General features: G+C 42.7%; 1 protein-coding gene across 1 annotated transcript in view; it reads left to right on the top strand.

Annotated features, from left to right (window-relative positions):
* The first annotated feature begins 1387 nt into the window (after window positions 1–1387).
* Window positions 1388–13070, top strand: part of ARHGEF37 (Rho guanine nucleotide exchange factor 37) — a 69536-nt gene continuing 57853 nt past the window's right edge. Inside the window, exon 1 of the mRNA XM_054977742.1 lies at window positions 1388–1550. The gene's annotated coding sequence lies outside the window, so the exon portion shown is untranslated. The remainder of the gene's footprint in view (window positions 1551–13070) is intronic.

Genomic DNA, 13070 nt, shown 5'->3' with positions numbered 1-13070 from the left:
GAAGCCTTCACTCATTATTGTAAGTCATTCTAACCAACCAGTTCCATTGTGTGGTCTAATAATGGCTGTTTCCACACACCCTTAAAGGGACAGCCCACTCACAAAACACTGGCAGCTTTTCCACATGAATCCAGACGTCTCCATTTGCAAAACACTTGTTGGTCATTTGGCTTCTGTTTTTTCAGCTCCTTTTTTGGGGAATGCACTTTCTGTGGTCCCAGAAAAAGTGCTGAAAAAACGGAAGCCAAACTGCCTGCACCTGTTTTGCAAATGGAGACGTTGCCAGCGTTCCATTTGTGTGCTGTCCCTTTAAGGGCATGTGGAAATGGCCAACGTTATTTGAAAATGTACAGCCTCCCACAAACCTTGTTAACCTTGAATAAAAATAGTATGCATCCCCAATATAGATTTTTACATTAAATTATATAGATTGCCATTGAGGGTTGCCAACTTCAAATTGGGAAATTCTTGGAGATTTGGGTGCAGAACCTGAGGAGGGAGCCCATCAGGGACACGATGCCATAGTCTGAGTCCACACTCTGAAGGGGCCATTTCCACCTGGGGAAATGATTTTGGAAATCTGGAGATCATTTAGATTTCTGGGAGAATTCTAGACTCCACCTGGAAAATGGCAACACTAGCACCAGGAGAAGAGAAGAAAACCTTTTCTTGGGGGGCTCTGCTGCTTGCCCTGTAGGGTTCCTTCTCCAATCTGCTGTTTTTGCATACCTACGATTACCCTGGTTGTGTAAGATATCTGGTTAAGGTCCAGTCTGATACATGGCTTTGCCTTTCCCCTTTCTGGATCACGTTGTCCAGATGTCTGAACTGCTGCCTAAGGGCTTGCACCCCCACCTGGGCCTTCAAATTAAGGTTACCAAATTCCTGGAGATTTGGGTGGGTAACATGGGCTATTTCCACACATGCTGAATAATGCACTTTCAATGCACTTTAGCAATCTTTTGGAAGTGGATTTTTTGTTCCACACATGGAAAAGCAGTTCCAAATGTTCACTAGAGTATTGAAAGTGGATTATCCAACGTGTGTGGAAGCATCCATGTATTGAATCTCACTGAAAATGTATTTAAAGAAACGGAATGGTTATTCTCCATGCAATAAATGTCTGGGTTTTGCTAATTTTGATGCTGTCAGAGAGCCAATGAATTGTTTTATACAAAGAACTCCTTTTACCTCATCTTAAGAACAGCCAGTAATTTGCAGGTACAGCAGGAATGCATTCTTTTGGCTCACAAGTAAACATTTTCCAGTTGCATCAGCGTGGTTGGGAATGTTGCCCATAGAGATTGTGCTCTGACAGGCTCAACAGCTTTTTCCCTTCATGATGCTTCCCTTGCAAGTCTTTCGCTTGTGGCTTTTCAGTCAAGCAGGGAAAACAGAGTTTAGATACTATGAGCTGAGAGTGACTCCAGGAGGCAGGCTTCTTCAGCAGATCTGGTGAAAAATACAAATGGTTCTGAACTGAAAGTACCGTCATCAGGGTAACAGAATTACCCTAGAAGACGAGGTATCGAAAAGGGAGAGCAGCTAGGGTAAGAACTTGGACTTACATTTTCAAAGTTTCAGTGGTAAACAAAACACTTTTAAAAGTGTGATGTATACTTTTGACAAAGGATATACGCAAATACTGGTAGTAGCGGAAATATCGTGAGGATATTAATGCAGGATCTGGTTAAAGTAAAGACTTGTGTTAGTTTATTATTGTAACAAAGTTACCCAGATCGCCATTCAAGTCTTGCCACAACTACATGTGCGTGTGTGTGTGTGTGTGTGTGTGTGTGTGTGTGTGTGAGAGAGAGAGAGAGAGAGAGAGAGAGAGAGAGAGAGTCCAGCATCATCTGCTTTAAAAACAACAATATATCTAATACAAACACAGTGGATGGGAGGGAAGGGATGTATAATACCCACTGTTTTGTTTTGTTTTCTGGAAAGCTGGGGAAAATGTGCTTCAGTGTTAGAATGAGGAGTGCCCAGCATATAAAATACTGACCCTGCAAACCCCAAACGAAAGAATGAAAGCAATGTGTAGGGCATTGCTGAAGAGGGAGAGGGTAACATTTATGGCGTTCACAACTTTTTTCCCTTGTGGTTTTTAATGAGTAGCATGAGCTTGGCACTGTGGGGGAGCAATCAGCCTCTGAAAAAATGGAAATATGATTTTTAAAACCCTTAAAGTCAAACATTGAAATGATGAGAAAATGACATGAATATGACAGGGTGGTTGTGTCAGTTGTTTGTGTAGAACTGAAAATGGAATCAAACAGGTGCTCAGTGCACTGGCTCAACCACATTCCAAAATCCTAAAAAGACTTACTCCAGCCTAAGTCTATTGATTGGAGTAACTGGAGCAACTGCAGTAACTCTTCTTAGGATTGCACTGTTAATACAGCAATTGGTGCACTGGCTGAGTGAGACACTCTCTCTCAGCCTACCTATTTCGCAATGTGGTTGTTGTGAGGATAACACAGAGGAGGGAAGAATGATGTCGTAGGCCACTTTGGGTCCCCATTGGAGGAAATGTGGGGTAGAATAATAATAGTATAGTTAAAATTATCTATTTCTTCAATAAATATGTAATTTTAAATAAATAAGTTCGTTTATTTATTTGTTGACAATATTTTTACCCCACCTTTCTTCCCTCGTAGGGCCACAGAGGCATCAAGATTTATAACATAAATGTGTATCCAAATCTCCTGCAACAAATAACTGCTTATTTATTGGACTAAAAACTGATTGTCTAGAAAATAATAGCGGCATATCCGCAAGTTAGTATTTTTAGCTCCTCTATGTTTTCAGTGTTTGAATGAATGCATTTCCTGTACTTATTAGCATTATGAACAGCAGAAAAGCCACTTGTCCCTGCAGCAACTGCTTGCTCTATATCAGGAAGATTGCTTTTTAATCAAGTGGATGGCAATATTTTGTATTGCTTCCATTTGTCTTTGAACGAACTAGTATTCTTTTACAATGCAGAAAAGAAAAGAAAAAATCAAATGAGGGGTGAGATAGGATGAGAGAGTACTCTAGCTGGATTGTGCAAAGTCCAGCACAATCAATCCAAGGAAAAAAATCCACTTTTCTTGTAAGGATACAGATGTGCAAGCTTGGCATTAATCCAGATAATGATTTCAAGGCACTAACCAGACCCAGACCTGTTTAGCTTCAAGAAGGTTGCCTTATCATGCACCTTCACATGGACACATTTTGTTTTATTTGAAACATTTTTTGTGCCGCCTTTCCACTCAAATAGGGTCCCAAGGTGGTAAACATCAAAACATTTCAACATTAAAACATTTTAGATACTTCAATAAAACATAAATAACACCAAAATCTCAGGAGGAGGCCAATAACAGATACTGGGGTATACCAAACAGAACAAAAAAGTCTTCATCCGCTGGCAGAAGATAAGAGTAGAGGGAGACAAATGAATGTTCCTCGTAGAGGGAGTTCCAAAGTTTTGGCACCATGACTGAAAAGGCCTTTTCTTGGATTGCCTCCCACTAGGGTTGCCAGTCCCCCGGGGGGGGGGATCCTCCACTCCCACTCTCCACCCCCCACCCCCGCCCTGCTTACCTGGCCAGTAGAGGAGGCATGGGCCCCAGTGCAAAGATGTCACTTTCTGGAAGTGATGTCGTCACATGGGGCCTGGGAGCGCACACACACAACAGAAGATAAGGTAGGTGCTGGGTCCCCCACCTCCTGCTGGGAGGACACGGGGGGACCTGGCAACCCTACCACCCACCTAGCCTCAGAACAGAGGTGTATGCAAAGCAGCGCCTCTGAAGATGATCGGAGTGAATGGGAGAAGATTCATATGGGAGAACGTAGTCCTTAAGGTACACTGGCCCCAAACCATATAGGGCTTTAAAGGTCAATACCAGCACCTTGAACTGGGCCTGGGAACAAACTGTGAGCCAGTGTAGATGGAACAAGACTGGAATGATATGATTCCCTATGACCATGACTTGTACTGAGTCAACTATGGCAGTTGATTTGCCTTGAGAACTTCAAAATGAAGTTCATATCCTTGGAGCCAGGCTGTTGGAAAAGCATTCCTGACCTGATGGAAGAAAAAAAAACATGGGTATTGTCACTGGGGACATTAGAGAGGGAGCTTGCTTGGCCTCACCCCGTAGTAATGTTATAGCCATAAGTGGCAAGGAAGATAACCTAGGAAGGGCTCCTTCCCACAGAGGTGAGCTGAGACTGAGTCTGGGACAACAAGGAAAGGGGACAATCCTTGTTAAAGAGAGGAAGCATTCTTGCATTAGTCTGCTCCCACTAGGCCCATGAACTCTGAATCTGAAAGGGAACATAATCTGTTAAAGGAGTAGAGTTGCCAACTGCCTGGAGGAAAAAATGTCCTGTCCCTTTGCTAGAGGCTTATTTACCAGTTGGTGTTCTTTATCTCCATGCCATGAAATGCTTCTGCTGCCCATTCCCACACATTAATCCTCTGTTAAAGGGACTAGACCTTTTTTCCCCCTCCAGGCATGCAGGCAATACTATAAAGGAAAGATTTATCTATTCTACCCATCTCATCTACTGTTACTGTAAGAGAAGTAGGAAGAGATGCCCCAGAGAGGCAGAGTCTCCTACATCAAAAGCTTCAGAGTAAGGTACTGACACCTGCAAAAAGTAAAAAGTTAAAAAGGAGGTGCAACACTAATGAAGATTAGAGATGAGGCATGGGCTCTACCAGCAATTCCCCAGGCTTCAGGTACAGTTCATGCAACAAGCGTTGACAATGCTTAATGATCTTAAAAATACAGTGTGCATGTGTAGCGTTATGGAGATCCCGCTAAAGTATGGATCTTGATCAATTTGTAGAAAACTGTGATGCAAACCCTCAAAGAGATAGTGGCATCTGTGCTGCTTTATGTTTATGTTCCCCTCCCTGCAAATAACTTTGCCCACATCTGTCAACTTCTTTTGTGCCTATAGAATGTCAGCATGATTTATGCGCAATCTTATCACTGCTTGTTTACTTTCAAACCTGTGTCCTGTAAATAAGCAAGCAGCTGGGATTTGCTTCTTTATTTACAGTAAACTTGTTTTGCCGATATAGCCAGAATGTGTGGGAGGCACAGCCCATTGTTGTTTTTAGTAGCTCTCTTGAAGATCTTCATACAAATCTTGAAATAGCCCACACCTTGGAGTGCCTTGATTTCATCTGACCAACAGTTACCTGATGAATAATTTCAGCATTTAGATCTTATGAGCTTTCCTGGTTAATGTGAATAATGGTCTCCTGCCTTACTGATGTCATATCTGATGAATAAACTGATGGTATTGCACCATTTACTTAAGAGTCATTCATTTTGGCAGCAGTGGGAAGCATGTGGTGAATAGGTGTGGTTGTTGCGTGGCATATAGATGCCACAAATCTCCCATCGTCTCCACTTTCATTCATTTCTCAGGTTCATTTTGATAATGCTTAGCTCTTTGTGAAATCTTTGTAGAATGCTGCCAGCATGGGAAGTAAATGTATGTGGTACACTCCTGTCTCATGGAAGCACAAAATGGTCATGTGCATAGTTGTGATGCTTTGTGTGAAGCCCAAGGTTGCATAGGAAAAGACTCTAGGAAGGTGACAGGAATGGACAAATATTTTTAGTTAAGCACTGAGTAACACTTAATCTATTCACATATCATAACTTGCTTATAAGACACAGAAGGATATTCCTAAGCAACAAAGCGATGTAACACCAGTTGAATAACACAGCATTGTAACTTGTTCATTGTACTTGCATGTCCATGCGCTTCTGTTTAGCCATCACAGTATGGCACTATGGGAATGTCATGTGATGGAAAATTGGAGTCATCACCTTCAGAATTACCTGCTCCAGTTGCTCAACAGGACTGTTTACATGGCTCTCAATAGCACTAGTGGAATCCAGTGTTGCTGCTGGCATGTGATACCTTTTATTGTGCCCACTTCTACGGTGTCAAAGAATGCAGGTGCTCCAATTTCTCAAAAGCTTTTCTTCAGAAGAAAATGCCTATTCTTTTCAACATTGTGTCTCCTTCAAAGACTTCACTTGCTTCTGCCAAAAATATCTGGACTGTAATGAGATGTCTGAAAACCCACAAAACCCCACTTTATCTCAACTCTTAGTGTTCAATTATTCAAAAAAGGTAGATCACAGACACACTAATACTGTCTATGGCTCTACCTTCAGGACCAGTGTTTGAAGCAGAAGGGAGGACACTTATGCCTGCTCTTGCAGAAGCCCCTGCCCAGAATTTATCAGCACTGTCCAAACAATCAGTGTTGATCGTCTGTGGAGCGCCTTGTTTTGCCAATATAGCCAGAATGTGTGGGAGGCACAGCCCAAAGTTGTTTTTAGTAGCTCTCTTGATGATCTACATACACGTGGGAAAGAAGCACCTGGATTCGATTCAGAGTCTGGTTTCATCTCACATATAAGCTGCTTTGAACCACAACTAAAAGCAGAATATAAATACTCAATAAATAAATAATATTTATTGAATATATTTTTATGCCACTTCTTAGCGAAGCGATGTTTGAGAAGGCTAACAAAAGTATTATAATGGCTTTGGGATTAAAGTTTAATTTGTACTCTTTCAGTGCTTTGAGATTAAAATAAAATATGGGGGAAATCTGTTTCCACATTTGAAGAAAAAACAGAAAGAATGGACAGCAAGATTAAACAAAAGAGTGAAAGAGAGAGAGAGAATGATCCAAATATAGACAGATGTAATTAGATATTCTAAAAGTTAAAAGGGGGGATCTATGTTGTAAATCGGGTTAAAGCTGGTTTGGGGATTTAGAAAGACTGAAGAACAACATTCCTGATTAGGGCAAATGTGGACTAGTCACACTGGCTGTAATGCGCATTTTAAAATTCTGAAGAAGGTTGCATATACAGCATGAGACAGTAGTTAACTTCCAATAAAAAAGGCATTTGGAAATTTGCTGGGTGACACAACCCACCCGTTTCCAAATGTATAAGAACTGGCTGTGTTTACTCATTGGTAACACATCTCAGACACTCTTTATTATTTATTTTTCGGGTCAAATGCTGAGCCTTAGAATGAAAAACAGTTTCCACAACTGAGCCCTGTTTAAGGATCTGGATAGCTCAGGCTAGGCAGATCTCAAGCTAAGCAATGGGGGGCTACCAAGGAACCTCTAGGATTGCTATGCAGAGGAAGGCAAAGGCAAACCACCTCTGAAGTCTCTTGCCTTCAAAACTCTACAAGGTTGCCACAAATTGGCTGAGGCACGACAGCAAAGGAAAAGAAAACCCTGTTTGTCTGACTTTGCCACTTCAGCTACAACTGGGGGAGGTCCTTCAAGTCCTGGGCTCTGGCTTGGGAAGCATTTGTTAATCTTGGAAGTACTATAATGATCTTAATGGTTTAACTGTGGATCACACTAGACATGATCTTGGACCTCCCATTTTTTTCACTGGGCAAATTACAGCCATATGCAGACCCAGATTGAATTAGACTGATGTGGGAGGGAAGAATGTGATTTGGTCCTTGATCCAACTTTCCACTTCATATGGAATAGAGGACATCTCACAAGCAATGGACCCTGTCTGATAAGGTTTGGACAAAAACCAGTGAGCACTGTAAAAGAAACAAAAAGAGAGAAGTGCTTAAGACATTACAGCTTTTGACCATTGCATGAGAATGTCCAGTCTAGGAACAGCTGTGTTTCTCTTTCTGCCTTATCTGTACCTTATAACAAAATGTCAAAATATGAAATCACTACATAGAAGAAACACATTTTATGAAAGGAGCCACCTGCATCCTTTCAAACTGGTGTGTGTGTGTGTGTGTGTGGGGGGGGATTAATGATCCCTGCATTGTTTAGCATCTTTTTAAAAAAGTATTTAAGCAGATGCTGAAAGCTCAGGGGAAGTTCCTAAAGATTAGAATCCTTGCTTTCATCATGCACAATGATAAGGAAGCAAAGAGGAAGGAGTGGGGGGAAAGTTTTGCTTGCCAGTCATTAATCACCAGGTTCTGCCTGTAATCGCCATGTTTTTACTCATCATTAAACACAGTCTGGTTCTAATTTAACTGGACATACTGTCTTACTGCAGAATAATATAAGACTCTACGGACCCTTCCAGATTGTGCAGTAAAGTTTATTGTGCAATAAATGTGCATTTGTTGTAGGATACTCACATGCTTACTCCCCCCTCAAATGATTAGGGGGGAAACAAAATTTTTCCTTCACCAAAATTACAAATTGTCTTGGTTGTAAACTATAGCCTTGACTCCCAGCTAACACATCTATTGGGCTGTGTCAGATGTCACAGACCCCATGAGATGATGTTTATAACATGCTTCACTGTCTGTGCCATCTTTCTTCCTTTTTAAAAATTTAAATCTTTAGAAGACTTTAGAAAAACCAAGCAGGTGTTCGTGAGGTTGCCATCTTCCTATCAGGGGCTCTTGGAGGGATGGTGGGAGAAAAATAAATCAAAATATGGTATTGGGATACCATAGAATTTCCAGCAATTCCTAGAAAGATAGGGCTGTCAAACCTTGTGCTATGGCAGGAGACATCCTGCTGGTAGCCCAAGTTGCCCACTGCTGCTCTGAGCAGTAGCAGGAGAAAAAAATAAAATAGTGATGGCAGCTGTGTTGCTATGTCACTTGTGAAGAAAACCATAGAGGTTCCAGCAATTCCTAGAGCTACCCTACCCTTCCCCCAGAAGTAATGTAGAAATGCAGCTGATATTGTGTTCTCGTCATGTCCCCACCTCTGAACCCTCATGCTGTTTGCCAGGCCTGGCCTGTTGCCAGGTTTTCTTCAGAAGAAGTAACACCACACTGTTGCTGACAACACACCCATGCCTCCATTCCCATGAATTCCTGCTGGTTGCTAGGCTGTGCCGAGCAACCCTAGGTGCTCCTGAAGCCTTTTATTTATGAGCAAGTGTCAGCAAGAGGTTCTCCCAGCAATATCTCATTATTTAATATACAATTTCTCTCCCTCCTTTCCCCCCTCTGTTTTTTACATCAAGGTCTTTGGAGACTATCTTCGACACATTCAGCTGGTCTAGAAAGTCCCTACATTTCACAGTTCAAGTGAAGAAGGAAGCAGAGCTTCTTAACTTGCTGAATAACTGCAGTCTAACTAGCAATAACTAGCTGAATAACTGCAGTCTAACTAGCAATAACTAGCAAGGGGAAATGGTTTCTCTTGCTTTCCTAACAGGCCACAGGGACTAGGCAAGTCAATCAGGTCTTGCGGGGAGGCTTGAGAAGCAGTAAGATATTAGGACATAGGACTAATGCCAATGGCATGTTTCCTGGCAGCAGCCATCCCTCCCCTCTGCGCCATTGGGGCTTTTCAGTTTTTTTTTTAAAAATCCACAATGGAATACCAATATACTGTTATAAGATTATAACGATATATGTAATAGGTTCTCTGAATTTTCAGCTTTCATTTCCCCTTTTGTTTCATAGAAAGAGAAAGACACATCTCTTTTTTAAAAATGGAGTAGAGACTTCCTATACTTTTTAAAAAAGAAAGTTGGGAATGCAGAGGATCAGCAACATCTTTTATTACAACATTAGGTCAATCTATTGATATAAAATTGATTATTAAAAAAAGGAAATCTCTAGCCCCTTCCATTACAGAAATATACCTTTTTCCTGATATGTCTGCAAGGGAAGGAGCAAGAGAATTACTATTTTTAAAATGAAGGCTGAGGATTCAATGAATTTGCTGCATCTATTATTACAATGGTAAGTTGATCTATCAGTATGGAATCAATGATTAAAAGTTTTTAGCCCCTTCCCTTGGGGAGATATGCATTTTTCCTTATATCTCTGCAAGGGAAAGGGTTAGAAACAGTACTTTTTTTAATTCAGAGAACCCGCAGCACCTATTAATTACAATTGTAGGTCAGTCAATCAATATGAAATTGACAATTAAAAAAGATCAAAACTAAACTAGGAAGGGGAAAAAAGAAGGTGGAGGAGGTGTGTTAAAAAATAATGAACACCCAGTCATCAAAAAGTGAGCTGGAGGTGGATGTGAGTGGGTGGGGCAAACAAAATTGACAGAAACATTACACGCAAGGAATAAGTCCATTCAAAATTGGCTTCCAGAAAAAGGTTGGGGTAAAAGTGGTCTTAAAAGAACAGGGGGGGTGAGGCGGAAAACAGGGAGAAACAAAAAAAAAACCTCTAAGTAAAAACTAACTAAAAACGAAGTAAAAACTGACTCGGGATAAATGGAAGCAGTATGGGGCCAGAACCAACAGAAAAAAGCCTGTGTGGGAAACCCTTATGTGACATTCATAGGATTTGTGAGAGGCCTGGATAGTAAGACAATAGAATCAACTGGGTAGTAATTTTTTTTTAAAAGACCCTTGGGATGGAACTTGCTGTGGTAATCCTGGGAAAGTGGCGAGGATACAGGATAAAATTAATGGAAAAGTCTAGATTGAGAAAGGAGGCAGCCAGAAGATAATGGAGAGGTTGCTTTGTGCTAGAAATCCCCCCTCAATTACTGACAACATGAAAATATAGTTTCCTGTCATCCTGATAAGCAGCATTTAAACAGCACAATTGAGACTTGTGGAGTGATCAGGGAAAGAAGGTTAACAGCAACCGTTTCTACTGTGGAGAGAATTATTAGGCTTTTCCCATTATTTCATAAGGTTCAGATAGGTGGTGAGAGACTGACATACAGAGAACACATTTAGACTAGCTCAAATTGCTTATGTGGTGGTGAAATTAGAGGGAAGGTTGCTTATAACCTTGAAAGATAATGTTCTGCTGAGTGTGGGTCTGATCGAGGAGACCTTTATCCAGTATTAAATGGGCAGACATGAGTGCAGCCAAGCTTATTATAGGCACCCAACCCATAAATATACCTCTTAGAAGTACAATGCTGACATTTAATACATTCTACTTTCCTCCCCTAGACTAACATTCATTGACTTTTTCCATTTCTCTCTTCTTCTTAGGTTACATAGGCAGAGCACTTAGAGTGATAAAAACAGACTGACTTTTCCAATCTCTCAGCATGTTTGTGCGAGCAAGAATTCTAACATGTGGAAGTGAGCTCTGAACCAAAAGAGAGTGGTTAGTGATTATGCATTAATTATCAAGATTCAGAGATAGGGATACAAAGAATAATTGTTTTAATTCTATTGGAGAGCTAGTGTAGTGGACTGAGACTGGGGAGAGCTGAATTCAAATCTCCACTCAGTCATGAAGTTCACTAGGTGACTCTGAGCCATCGCTGTCTATCAGCCTAATCTTCCTCACTGGATTGTTGTTGAAGATAAAATGGAAGAGAGGAGAACCATGTAAACTATCCTGTTCTTGGTGGTGGAAGGATAGGTTTAAAATGTCGGATAGATACTTTTTAGGCCAGTCACATGCTCTCAGCCTGCTCTTCCTCACACAGTGGTCACCCTCTTCCCCTGGGCCCCCAGGGCTTTTGCAGTTCTTTTCTAAATTTCTAAATGGTCTAAATTTCATATTGATAGATTGACCAAAGGTGCAGCAGGTTCTCTGAATTTCCCAGCTTTCATTTTTTTAAAAAAATAAGTCTCTAGCCCCTTCCCTTGTAGAGATATGATTTTTTCTTATATCTTTACAAGCAAGGCACCAGAGACTTACTTTTTTAAAAATGAAAGCTGGGAATTCAGAGAACCTGCAGCACCTATTACAATGGTAAGTCAATCTATCAGTATGACAACTAAAAAAGGGTCAAAACAAAACCAGGTATCTGTAACAACAGCAACAACAATATTTGATTTATATAACACCCTTCAGGATGACTTAACACCCACTCAGAGTGGTTTACAAAGTCTGTTATTATCCCCACAACAAAACACCCTGTGAGGTGGGTGGGGCTGAGAGAGCTGGAAGCTGTGACTGACCCAACGTCCCCCAGCTGGCTTCAAATGGAGGAGTGAGGAATCAAACCCGGCTCTCCAGATCAGGGCCGGATCTACGGGCGCAGATGCCCGGTGCAACCCTGCCTGGGTTTGTGTCTGCGTGCGTGTGTGTGTGCGCGCGCGCTCCCAGCGCTGCGTGATGACGTCACTTTCATGACATCATCACGCAGGGTGGGAGGCATGCCGCCCGCGCAGCAAGCTGGCCACTCCAGCACCCGATGCGCTGTAGAGCTGGCGGCGGCGGCACAGGTGTGCACTGGGGCGGCCGGCTGGCTTGCCGCATGCAGAGGGCCTCCTAGCCCTGCGCTCAGCCGCCCGCACGGCAAGCCAGCTGCCTCAGCGTACTCCCTCGCCGCCACCGCCAGTTCCGCAGCGCTCTGTGCACTGGGGTGGTTGGCTTGCCGTGCGGGCGGCTGAACGCAGGGCTAGGAGGCCCTCTGCATGGTTTGCCTGCCCCGCTGCCCTGTGCTGCCAATGCGGCAAGCTGGCCGCCCCAGCGCACGGAGCGCCGTGGAGCTGGTGGTGGCGGCGGCAAGAGCATGTGCTGCCGATGGGGCAGCTGGCTTCCCGCACAGGTGGTTGAGTGCAGGGCTGGGAGGTCCTGCACACGCGGCAAGCCAGCTGCCCCATCGGTGGGGCTGGTGAGGGCCTCACAACCCTGTGCTCAGCCTCCCACGCGGGAAGCCACGGTGCACTCCCGGGGGCTGGCAGCCGCTTCCGGTGCCCCCTCTTTGGTGGCGCTGGGGGCAGGCTACCCCCTGCCCCCCCGATCCAGCCCTGCTCCAGATTAGAGTCCCGCGTTCTTAACCACTAAACAAAACTGGCTCTCACACCAAACTGGCTCTCTGTCAGGTTTTGGGATCACAGTAATATAAGCATCATATAACAATGATAGCAATATTCCAGATTCAAAAAGATAATTTTACAATTATATAATTTTGGAATTAGAAAATTTGGAAGGATTTTATACCATTCAGTAGGTATAATAGTAATCCCATTACCAATGGATCTCTTTGACTCATTTCCTTACTGTGCAGCCCTTCTACCTGTGTAAAAAAGCCCTCCTGAATGATTCAGTTTTGCAAAGTTTGCAGAAACCCAGGAGAATTAGCCTCATCAGGCAGGCCATTCCATAAGGTGGGGGCC

Source organism: Eublepharis macularius, chromosome 4, assembly GCF_028583425.1.
Source record: "Eublepharis macularius isolate TG4126 chromosome 4, MPM_Emac_v1.0, whole genome shotgun sequence".
In the NCBI taxonomy this organism is placed as follows: domain Eukaryota; kingdom Metazoa; phylum Chordata; class Lepidosauria; order Squamata; family Eublepharidae; genus Eublepharis; species Eublepharis macularius.
The sequence above is the reverse complement of the archived record's forward strand: the minus strand, read 5'-3'. Positions and strand labels throughout refer to the sequence as shown.